Source organism: Chamaea fasciata, unplaced genomic scaffold, assembly GCF_029207755.1.
Source record: "Chamaea fasciata isolate MVZ Bird 193981 ecotype frontalis unplaced genomic scaffold, bChaFas1.0.hap1 SCAF_6, whole genome shotgun sequence".
Taxonomy (NCBI): domain Eukaryota; kingdom Metazoa; phylum Chordata; class Aves; order Passeriformes; family Sylviidae; genus Chamaea; species Chamaea fasciata.
This window is the reverse complement of record NW_027094091.1, coordinates 7033682-7046467: the sequence shown is the minus strand read 5'-3', so window position 1 is coordinate 7046467 and position 12786 is coordinate 7033682.

Genomic DNA, 12786 nt, shown 5'->3' with positions numbered 1-12786 from the left:
AGTTAAGAAATTACTGGAAAAGATTCTCATGAGATGTTTAGTTAATTTCTGCGTTGATTACTGGGACAATATTTTTCTGTTAATTTGCAGATGTTCAAAATGTTCAAAACTCTTCTTTCAGAGATTTGCCAAAGTAACAAGTTACAAGAAGTTTCTAATTTGTAATTATAAAATAGAACTTTTTTTCTTTCTGGAGATACCAGTATTTTGTAGCAGAATTTTGTATGTTTGTGTAAGATCTTATACAAGTATGCACAGAAGCAAATGCTGTTGCATTATCTGCCTTTGAATGGAAATTTCCCATGAATATAAATTAAACTACTCCACACAAGTGAATACAGTACAAACACAATATTGCCACTGTGTTTCTTACATATTTTGGCAAATTAGTAGGATCTGGTTATCAAATTTATGATGTTCTGCTCCCATAATAAATAATATGCAAACCCATTAAAACTGTTTCTCATATATCATTAACTACAATAGACCAGCACATGTGCAAACATAATCCCCTTCCTAAAGCCAGATACACTATATCAAAATTCAGGGTTTTCTATGTGGCCTGTTTGTAATATTCTCGGAACCTGGGGAGTGAAAATGATTGCTATATATTTGAGACCTATAAAATACTGGGTTTATTTTTCCAAATGTCAAAAATGTTTTCCACTCATCAGATTCATCTGAGTTTTCAATCAGTATCCCCCACCATTAGCTCCAAGTCTTAACCTGCTAATTACCAGCAAAAGCAATCCCTTTATTTTTAACTTGCCTGGAGAAAAGGCAGTTCAGGGGAGACTTTATGGTCTCCCTGACAGGAGTTTGTAGCCGGGTGGGTTTCACTCTTCTCCCAGATAACAAATGACAGAACGAGAGGAAATGGCCTCAGGTTACAACAGGTGAGGTTTACCTTGGATATTAGGAAAAAATATTTCACAGAAAGGGTTGTCAGGCATTGGAAGAGGGTCTTCGGGGAAGTGGTAGAGTCACCATTCCTGGAAGTGTAAAAAAAGACATGTGGGAATGGCATTTGAGTACATGGCTTAATGGTGAACATGGTGGTGGACTTAAAGATCTTAAAGGTTTTTTCCAATTTTAACAACTCTATAATTCTATGAAAATTAAGGCTAGACAAAATATTTTCTGCTAATACAATATTTTCCAGCTCCCGCCTCAACTCAGAAATGTCAGATCACTTCTACTCTCCTCTGCCCATGCGTCAATCCCTTTGAAAGACACTAGCAGGTAGGTTTCTTAGCATTCTTCAGCAGTTAATCTTCAGACAATTTTATACCCTTTGCCCTCCCCATAAAAAACCCCCAATCAAACAACAACAAAAACCAACACCCTAACAGTGAAAAAAGTAGGGAATAAAAGGTTAAATGGTTTGCTCATTGTTGCACTGGAGTCCTGTGGATAAGGCATTTCTCTGTAGCACCAGAGCAGAACTGAAAGCTACCCTTGCCTTGGGCAATAGATATCGAAGTTTTTGCAAACATCCATGAATCCAATCCGAGAGCAGCGCTGCTCTTCCTGCCAGCAGCACCACCTCACACTGCAAAAGAAGCAAATTGCAGTTTGAGTAAGAACAGGCATTTGTCACCCTCTGTCTTTGCAGCACAGTGGAGAAGGCAGAACCTGAGCTTCCAAACTCTCCTCTCTCCCTCTGGCCCACAATCATTTGGTAATTATCATTTGTGCAAACGTTTTCACCCTGTTCCCTTTCTGACAAAGCTCAGAGAAGAGGTGTCAGTGCTACTGCAGCCATCCAGCAACTGTTTACTAAATAATCCTTCACCGCATCCCACTGACTGTTTTCTTTGGAGGGAAACAAACATTCTTACAAATACAGCAGATGACATATGAAATTATAAAAGAGCCTATTGGGTAAATTAAAGATCTCCTTTACTCTCAAAAACATCCAGCTTTACAAGTCTAATGTGGAGTGCTGCACTATGCCAGATACACTTGGAAAACATCCCAGCTATCACTTTGAAACTCTGCCTATTTAAAAGTTTTGGCAACTTTAATCACAGCCACAAAAAGCTTCAGCAAAATTGCTGTTTTAATGAGGCCAGTTCTGCCAGGAAGTGACAAAGCAACCGATGCCATCTGTTTGCATCTATCCACATTTAATCTATTAATGTGAGCCAAACTTATAGTCATCAGTATTGTTTTACTGGGATCATTATCTGGCCTAAAAATAAGCTGTGGGTCTTATTCACTGCTGAAGTAACTGAAATCAGCATTCTTGCACCAGATATATGTTTGATCCAATGCTTTTTTGGCCAGAAGAGTAACCAGGAATGGTTCAGCTCCATATGCCATGAATACAAGTGAACCTTGGCTAAGCAGACAAATGCTTTCTTCACATATGTATTACAAGCTGAGAACTAACTACACTTGTGGGTCACAGTGTCTGTTTTCTGAATCTCTGTGAAGTTAAAATAGGTGGAATGAAAACATGTTAAAAGATGTTACTGTGTTCTTGTGCTACTATCAAGTTTCTATTCAATGATCCAACATGAAGTAGCAAAATAAATCCAACTGGCTTATTTTCTATGCATACCCTAGGCCCCTCAGGATCCTTTTTCCCACTTATTTTATGTAGTTATAAAACCTTTGGACAATTGTAATGATAAAACATGGATATGGGCATTAACGTCTTTTACTTCAGGGCAAAACTTAAAATCATTAATTGATTTGACAGTCCAGAGAAAGCCACTGCAGAGAAATGTCACCTTGCATTTTGTGACATCTCTGTCTACACACTTAACAATTGGAGTAACTAGGGCTGAGAGTGAACTGCAGGAACATGGAGCAATTCTTGGTCTCTGATTCTTGGGCTCTGAGCTCCAGTTACATCTCAGCTCCCATGCAGGGAGATCTGCTTGAATAAATTCCCACTCCCCACCTCCTTATTCCACCTCTCTCAGTTGTCCCTCATTTTCTAACCTCTGGGATGCTGTCACATGGATTGAAAGGAAATCAGAGCAAGATCCACCAAGATCCCTGCCCTGGTCAGAGCCAGGAGTGTGAAGGTGCATTGAAGTACAGTTGACTTGCAGCCTAAAGTAATCTAAAATCATGGAATCAATAGTTTAGGTTGGAAAAGACCCTTTAGATCACCAAGTCCAACTGTGAATCAAAGACAGCTCTTCACATCTTGTGCTTCAAAACTTCTTGAAGATCACATAAGGCAAAGGTGGAGGTTTTCAGGTAGGGATGATGATGTGAGGAACAACAAGCACAGTCTTCATGGCTGGCAACACATATACTTCCTCTTGAGATACTTAAACCTAAAAAGAAGAATAATTTATCTCATTTTTGATGGTATGAGATCATCCTCACACAAAAGGAGATGTACAGACAATGTCTATCAGTTGCTTAACAAATGTTTAAAAAAATAAAAATAAGCAAAGCAAAAGAAGAAAAGCTGTAGGCTGTTTAATACCTTTAAGATCTGGAATAAGACATCTATAGTGGATGGAGAAACTAATTTTCCTGGTTTCCTGCTTGTTTCCCACACATAAGAAACAATGTGTGCGGAATCACTATTCTCCAACACTTTTAAACATAATTCACTATAAGCAAGATGTTAGTTTCCTTGGCTGAATACAGACATTGTCCTGAAATAGGAATAATTCTTCTCAGTTCCTTGGGCCTCTCATGAATTTATTTCTTACTTGTTCAAAAAACCACTTATGATCACCTACATCCTCTGAGTTAATGGTACAATTTTTTCTTGTTGTTTTCAGCTTATGTTATGATCTCTGAGACTATTCTGGATTTAGGGATTTCAATTTGGTCTTTAGTGGCTCATATATACCACAAATCTAATACATATCACTGGGCAAAGACTAAAAGAAAAGAAAAAAGTGCAGCTGAAACTGGCATTTCTGTAAAAGCCCAGAGTGCTGTAGTACACTGGCAGGATAATCTGTCATGGCTAAGAATCGTTATATTCTTAAGTCTATACCACACAAACTGAATCCTCTGATCTAAATTAAATTACTCTGGTTTCATGGCAGTGCTACTTCTATTGCATTACAGTCCATTATCCATGGCCTTGTTCTGGCCGTAAGTGATGACAGATTCTAGTGCCTTATATAGTTATATTGGCCATTTATTTTCAGTGCTAGTACAATAGGCACAAACAAGTCTCCTTTGTAAAAGGTTGGGCACAGCTTGAGCCACACATTCTGCTTTTCAATCAAACTTTTTTAAGGTATCAATCTTCTTTTTTCAGCACTACTCCTTTTATCTTGCATGCCTGGTTCTTAATCATTAAGATTTCACTAACTTGTGACATGAGCAAACTTTTCCATCATCTTCTGACCCCTAATGCCAAAGTTCACAGTACTTCAGTTGTTTCAAATCATCAAGAGTATTTCACATTTTATTTAAGATATTGGCATGTCATGTTCTGACACTGCAGAGTGTTACTGTTGGTTTCTCTTAAACACAATAAACTGCAAAGTTCTCGAACCCAGACCACCTAAAGCATCACTGGGACGGACGATCCCAAGGGCATAAGCACTACAGCACTGTGAGAGAAGCACTCCTGGCTCTTACATCAGCTGCTGGGAAAAAAATGGTGCAAATGAGAGCTTTAGGGTAAACTCCAGAGAAAATTTATTCCTAACCCCCCAGGCTTAGGCATTCAATTAAGCTCTGAAAAAGAAACATAGCAAATAATTATGGAGAATGAGAAATGTAATTTTTTTTTTTTTTTTTAGATTCAGATTATTTTCTTAGTGCATGAAGAGGTTTGTGATAGCTTGGGCAGTGTGGTAGTGGGATGCCAGCAACAGGGGCAAGGGAACATCAGACAGTATTTGCATTTAGAAAGGAAACTATTCATTTTTAGGAACAGCACATTCACCTGCTTTGGATGTTACGCTGCTGTTCAGAAATACCTAAATAAATCCCCTAAATACATTGACAAAACCTTTGCTGTTTAGCATCTATAAACACAGACTTATCCTCCAAAATATAGAAAGAGAGATGCACCACAATCTGTTTGATTTTAAAACAGCAATTAATAACTGCTGTAATAGCCTAGATACACACTTATTTTTTTGTAGTTAAATCCAGAGCACCAGTTAAATCCAGGAATCTCTGGGGCATGAACTGCCTGTCCAGAGCTGGTTCCTTGGGAGCTGGAACAACCACGCTCCAGCTGCCTCACAAGAAAGGCAACTGCAGCATCTCCAGAAGTTTACAGTAGTTGCACTAATTTTTACCAGCTGAGGGCCTGAGCCTTTATCTCTTGTTTAGACTTCAGAAGAGACCTCAGGTTTCAGCAGAGTGAGTCTGCTCGAAACAAAGGGCTGATCTTTTGGGTTCAGGGTTTGTTCATCCTGGGGAGCCTGAACTCCCTCGTGCTGCAATAGCGCTGAGCTCTAGTGCTGCTCTAGTGTCGACAAAATGACATCCAATACCTGGAAAAATGCTGCTGTGGATGAGGGAAATGGAGCAACTACCACATGGGTGCTACTGAAATGAAACTGGGCCCATGTGCCAGCTTTGCAAAAAAGAACACTTTGTTCCTGCCTGGCCTTGGCAAGCTTTTAACCCTGGCTAATTTAACATTAAAGCTACACTGGCTGTCTCAGATCCATATTGTTAAAGCCAGCTGGATATGCCAAAAACTACAAAGGGGAGCAAGCTTTTTGCCTACACAAATAATACTGACTGTCACTTTGTATCAGGACTTAATCCTGTTAATGAGCTGCAGGCGGGGCAATTTCCCTGATTGAATGTGTTTTTCAGAGCCCATTTCCACTCACTGTATTGCTTGCTGATAGCCATAAGGTATGGACTGCAATCTGGACTCCACTCTCATTCAGCAGTTCATTATTCAGAGTGCCTTTTGCTTCCACATTCACTCAATCCTGTTATCTCTCCCACTGCCACAAGGAAATGCTGTTCCCATTTATTGCAGGATTTCCAAGCTGTATTCAGTTTTGTACCAGGCTGCACATTCATTTTTTGTGCTGTGTAAAGGATTTTGGGGAGGTTTCACCTGGTTTCACATTAGTTCTGTTCTGCTGTACTGGATGTTGGAAATTTCACAGAAATTCTTTCTTTCTTTCTTTCTTTCTTTCTTTCTTTCTTTCTTTCTTTCTTTTCTTTCTTTTCTTTCTTTTCTTTCTTTTCTTTCTTTTCTTTCTTTTCTTTCTTTTCTTTCTTTCTTTCTTTCTTTCTTTTCTTTCTTTCTTTCTTCAGCAGTGAAAACAAAGTAAATTCCTTGGTTATTTCACTTCAGATCCTAAGAACTCACACTGTGCTGATCAGAAACATGCCTGTGGACTGGGTAAGTTTAACACTTGATTATATATGAAAATTAGTCCAGAAAACAGATTTATGTTAATAAACCCCCTCATTTTTATTTTTCATTTTTATTGGTTTAATTTGATCCTACTGTGGTTTCATGGATGTAGAAGCAACAAGTTTTTCTTTGCCTCTGAAAACAAACATTCAGATCCATTTCCCTATTTACGTTATATGAACATCCTTGGAAGGAAAAGAGCTCTGCCAGATGAAAAGATGCCACCTCAGCTCCCTGGAAATTGGGAGAGTAGGTTTGCCTGTATTGAACCTGCTGAGGATCCTGCAGCTGAACAGTTCTTTGCCCAAGTTTTGCTGTGTGACATCCCAGCTTTTTTAACTCCACTTGCTCTCCCACAAAGAAAGGGATAGGAGAGGAGGCAGCCAGGATACTGATTTACCTGTCCTCTGAGTAAGAATGCACTATTTCAGGTAAAACTTTTTGGGTTTATGACAGATTTTTTTTCTTGGTTGACAAAGGAAAAGGTTAAAAACCTACATATATTTTTCAATGGATATGAATGCTAAGAAAATCAACAATCTTAGAAAACTCACTTTTTTCCACTGAAAACAAGTTCTCCTGCTAAAAACCCTCTGAAGACCAGTGCTGGTTCCAGGCATGGGGCCTGCACACACCTATTGTCCCAGATCACTACCACAAAACATTTGCTGCTTGTTTTTAAACCATGTACTAGAGAAAAAGGGCTATTTTGGATTAAAGGGACAAGCACCACTTTGGGCACAGGAACTAATAAAAGGCTGGCCTCCAGCAGGCGACCACCTCATGCTTTGTTTGTTTTTACCTGAATTAGATTAGTGCTGCAGTGTGATTTCACCCTTATTAGACACTAAGAAGGCTACACAATTTAACACCAAGCTCAAGGAAAAGTTCAGAGAGAGTTCACAGTTAATTAGAGATCTCAGGCTGCTCACAGCAAAGCAACCTTGATGGTGAAGCGGATTCTTGGGTGTCTGATATGACTGAGCTCCACTGGTGTGGATTTTTACATGCCTGAACACCATTGCGTCTTTCCCTCACTGGTGAACTAATAAGTGCTGTTCCTCCCCTCCCAGTTTGCATATAATGTTTGCTGGAAAATCATTGAGAACTCTGTTAAAAATATCAGAATTACATGTCACATAAATATTTATGCCAAAACAGCAAAACAAGACATAGCTGGGACCCCAAGAATGGATATATGTAGCTACTATGTTTTTACATGGCTTAACAAATAGTACTTATTTAGTATAGCTTTTTTTGTCTGACTTCTCTAAATAAATTGTAAAGTTAAAGTGAGCTGTATCTTTTTTTTGTTCTCTTAAAAAAATATTTATCATTAGGCTAAATAATCAGAAGTTAAAGATACATTTGGTACTGCCAAAGAAATAATATCAGGTTTACAGAAAAGAATTCACACATAACCTCAACTAAATGTTGAGCAAAGGTTTGTATTTGTTGCCTTCCCAGTTATAATGAACTGATTGTGAGAAGTTTGGCTGCTTAGGAAATGTATTGCAAAACACATGCAAGTATTCCTTTTTTGCATCACCAAAACCCTGGATGTCGGCAGGAACTCTGAGTGTAGCTAGCAGTGTTTCACCCCTGCCTGACTTCCTGAGAAATGTTTTGTCACCCTTCAGTATAAAAGAGACTTGTTTCTCCATTTAAAAAGTGGCTGTTGGCTGCAGGTAGTTGTATCCAAGGCTCCCCTGCCCAAAGGCTTCCCAAAGAATAAAATTCCCACTTGCTCAGATGTTTGGGCTCACAAATCACTTCTGCCCTGCTTGGCTGTGTTTTTTGGGTGTGAGTGGGAGACCAGTGGCTCACAAGCTGTTTGCTGACAGTCTCCGCTGGAGTGAATTCACTGCTGGATGCCAGGCTCTGTGATGGCAAAGTCTGCCCTGTGCCCACTGACTCGGCTTTATCTGCGCTGTGCTAATGTATTCCTTCAGGATCTGTTTATCACTGCTTAAAAGAAAGATGTAAGATAATTGTATTCTCTGGAGAGTCACAGTTTTCACTGTCTTGTGGTATAAAGAATGTGGATTAAACACTTCATAAAGTTGGGGAAAACATAAAGTTAGTACAGCAATATTTCATTAAATGTGACTATGCAGTATGCGACATTACATATGGTGTATTCAAAAAGTTCAATACTGTTGAACGGCAATTAAGTAAAATAAAACATATATTAGCATATCACAAGAAAACCCCAAAGCACGCCACGCAAACTTCCGTGGTTTTTTTTCTTACCCATGAGCTAATTAATTTTTTGGAAACAGGCTGAATTTTTGAATTTTGGATACTAAGTGAAGCACGGCGGGGGTTCCAGTTTACTGCCTAGCAAAAACTGTGACTCTGTTAACAGTTCTGACAGGCACAGCTGAGTCTTACAAGAGCTATTCCCTTCCCTTCCCTCCAACTATTTTTTTGTCCCTTCGAACACTCTGTTGCCATATTAACAATCCATGTTGAAAATTTGCACTTACGCCAACAGCATATTGTCAGGAGCTACTTTCTGATTTATATCTTTCTCAACTGATTCTTAAGGAACACTGCAGAAATTAACGATTGCAAACAACAGGAAGGCTTTCAATGTGTGTATGCTTTACACTCAGTTGATGTCTATTTGTGACATTTATTTTACAGCTCCTCTGTGGTAGTATTGGCAACCCCGCCATCAACAACCGAGGTAAGAGTTCTAAGGGAACAGTAGTTTGAAACAAAGTTACCTCCAAGGAAGATGGCTTGGATGAGGCAATAAAACGTTTGCACACATGAAAAACACCTATGAAGTCACTCCTTGGTGTGAGCTACAGAGCCAGGAACAGGGAACAGATTTCACCGCTGAAATGTTACAATGATTAATCACAGCCCATAGGAAAATCACTCTGAGTGTTCTGCAAGGGGAACTGCAGGGCCACCACCATGCAAGGACTCCAAAGAGTCCTAACCCTAACCCTAATCCTGTGCTGGCACAGAGGTGACGTTCTGTCCCATCCACACACTCCTACAGTGGCTGCCAGAAGCTGGCAATTTCAGCCCAGCAGAAATTCTCAACTCCTTATTTCTGAACCCCAAGAGGCTGCTGTCTCATCCCGTGAGCAAAAAGGCTTCAGCAGACTGATGCCTTAGCACTGATTATTATTAGCTGTCTCTGATTAAGGGTGTGAAGGGGAGTGACTGCAGTTTGCCAGTTTCCAGTTGGAGCTGAACTGGAAATATACAGCAGCTCTCTTAATCTACAACCATGGCATCAATATTGACATGAGCATGTGAAGATACAGCTCCCTGTGCATCCACAGCAGAGTAGCAGTCTTCCAGCCTGTGCACACACACCCCCTCCTGCCTCATACAGTCCTGAAAAATGTGCATAGATGGGCTCCTTAACAGAGAAATTACTTTTAGGGCTCATGTAGCTCTTTTAGGAGGATGTTGTACTACCCAGCACATTGGGTATGGCATAGACTGGGAGAACACCAATTAGATTAAAGGGAAAATCCTTACTATATGTAAAAGCTTCTTTATATTTCAGCTACACATTTTCCACAAGAACTATTGAAAACCCTGACAAAGTGATATATGAGCAAATAAAAACTTGAGTTTACAGCATACAGACTCAATTTTCCTGATTTTTTTCCCTCAAAACTCAGTGCCAACTGTTTTCTTTGCCATTTTTCTCCAAACCCACTGTGCCAACCAAATGTCACTGATATGTGACTTTCCACACAGATAGATAGTGTTGCAATTTTTCAAAGTACGAGACTGAGGCTATTAAGCATATTGCTTTAAACTTGCACCAAAATCAGAGGATATGAAGGAAGCAGACAGTTGGCAGAACTTGCCTTTCTACCACATATGTCAGCAAGAGCTATAGCTTGGGAAAATGATGATTTCTGGAATATAGCACTAATGTATTTGCCGTATGCTCTGCTAGAAGATTTTACATTCATGCTAATAATCTGCAAACTTGGTAATTTCACATAGGCAAACTGGAGCTCTATTTTTAATTTTTATGCAAAGATTTAATGTATGGGGCTGTAACATTGCTGGTCTGTGTTATTTTTACCCACACACTCCATAGACTCTACTGGTAAGCTGTGAAATGCTGTCAGAAGAAACAGTAGCTGCACTACACTTGTGGAAAATGCAAGTCCTCTACATTATAAAGGTTATTTGCCTTGTTTCTTATCCATTTATCTATTTATTTCTTATTTAGATAAACTGCATCATTTCTAAATGATCTGCCATTACTATGAACTGAAGAGATTCTAATAGAAAGAGAAATAAATACATAAAAAGCTGGAAATGCCAATTTTAGAGCTTACAATGAAAGAAATAGGTAAGGCAAACCAGGTCTGCATATCTATTCCAAAAATGATGCCAGAGCACAGAACAGTAGAAGTCTTGACCAAGTGTATTTAAACAACTCTCATTTAGATATTCCACTCTCTCTTTGCTTTAAACTCCTTCTACTGCTAACATTGTATGGGCAACAGCAAAAAGGAGAACATGCATGAACAACTGAGTACACATAAGGAGCAAGACTAGAAGGATGTAGTTTACATTGAAAACATTCCTTGATGCTCCTGGGTGCTTTTGTTCTTCCTGCCTTTATCCCATCCTTTATCTCCCAGACAGATTTTTCTTCCTCTCCCCGGCACCATCCTGATTTATAATGTTCCCATGTTACAGATGACATGTAGCATAACAGGTGACCCCCTGAGAGCTGACTCCTCCCAGGCTGGGTCCTGTGTGCAGACTCTAGGTCAAAATCACAGTTGAAACTGGCCTGGGTAATCTCAAATGGGCGATCCGTTCCTCACTCCCATCACACCAAGCCTTGCCTGTCGTCACCCGCAATGACTCTTGGAGCTCTGTCCTGCCTGCTTCAAATTGGTTGAGCTCAGAGGAGCTGGAGATGGCTGAAATATTATTTTTTTACCATATTTTGCACAGCCAAATACATAAAGACACAGATGTACTTCAACCATCTCCAAAGTCAGCTTCTGTTTGGCTCAACACCGAGCTAGGCAAGGATGTGAAACATGGCTAAAATGTGTGCTCGGTTAAGGCAGGGGCCAGAAAAAGCTTTTAGGAACGTCTAGTGGGACTAATTTCCTCCTCTCTTTTGTGTTTTTCCCTCCAGATGCTTTAACATGGGGATAGACAACCCTTGATCTTGTGGAGACTGCCCTGATAGGAAATGTGTTGTGTGCCTTTATCTGGGAGGCCCCAGGTTGGTTAGGACAAAATATTGCTTGTGCGGAGCGATTCTCCAGAGTGCAAGGAGTAATCTGGAATCTCTCAGCATTGCTCATTTTCTGCAGAACTTTTATACATGTGGGCCTTGGCAGCACCACTGCCTGGTTTCAGAGTTTTGCAAGGTGGACCACGATGTAGAACAGCCACTTCTCTAGATTTGGTGGCTTCTGAATAGTTCTGTGGCAGCAAAGTCAGGGGACTGCTGCTTGCTGGGGACAGGGCTGTGAGGGACCTTACCCATGTCCAGTGTGTCAAAAAGGAAAGCAACTGTTTCCACTTGTAGAAGATTTTTCCTATTTTGCTGGTGGCAAACTGTAAGTAACTTGCTAACAGAGCTTATTCACTGACTCCTAATACTGAAAACCTTTTCACACTTCACACTCAGAGTCACGTCCTTCCCCACCTTGTCACCACACAAATTTACTGTTTTGTTCCAAGAAAGTTATTTCCTCTATCCCTCCCAATACCAGGTGCCCAGCTGACATCCTAGTCCCAAGTCTTATTTTAATATTAGAGCTCAGGACAGATATTGAATACAATTTCAAGGGACAAATTATCAGGGCTTTGGACATAATCATGGGAAGAGTTGCCCAAAGCTCATGTGACACATGAGACGAAGGATCCTCAGGACAGAACATCACTAACCTCCATGAAGACACTCAGCAAGTCAAAGCTTTTGTTATGAAAGGCAGATTTCCCTGGAAAATGTTGTAACAGCCTGGGGTTCCAGTGATGCAGATGATTTAGTGACTGCATAGTGCTAAACCTTTCTGGAGCAGGTGGGATACCCCGCAGTCCTAAAGGCACAATGTGGAAGAACCCCAAACACTACAGCATGGACATGAACAGTGTCCTATTTTCATAGCAGTTTTTATCTGCACAGAAGAGCATTGCAGGAAGAGTCTGGCACTGCAGCACTCATTGGACCATCAGAAACAGCATGTGCTCCAAAGGCACACAAAGCTGATCTACAGACTGAAGTATGTCGGCATTTTTGACACAGAGTCCACAGAAGAACAGAATTATCAAATTGCATTTCTTCAGGTCAGGAGCAGGTTAAATTCTAGAAGGAAAATAGGACTATCACAGATAAACTGACAGTGCTGCATCTTGATGAGTTATGGCATTCTTTCCTGACTGCCAGAACAAGAGAGTTCAAAAATAAGTGGTAGCAATTTCACATTTTAATT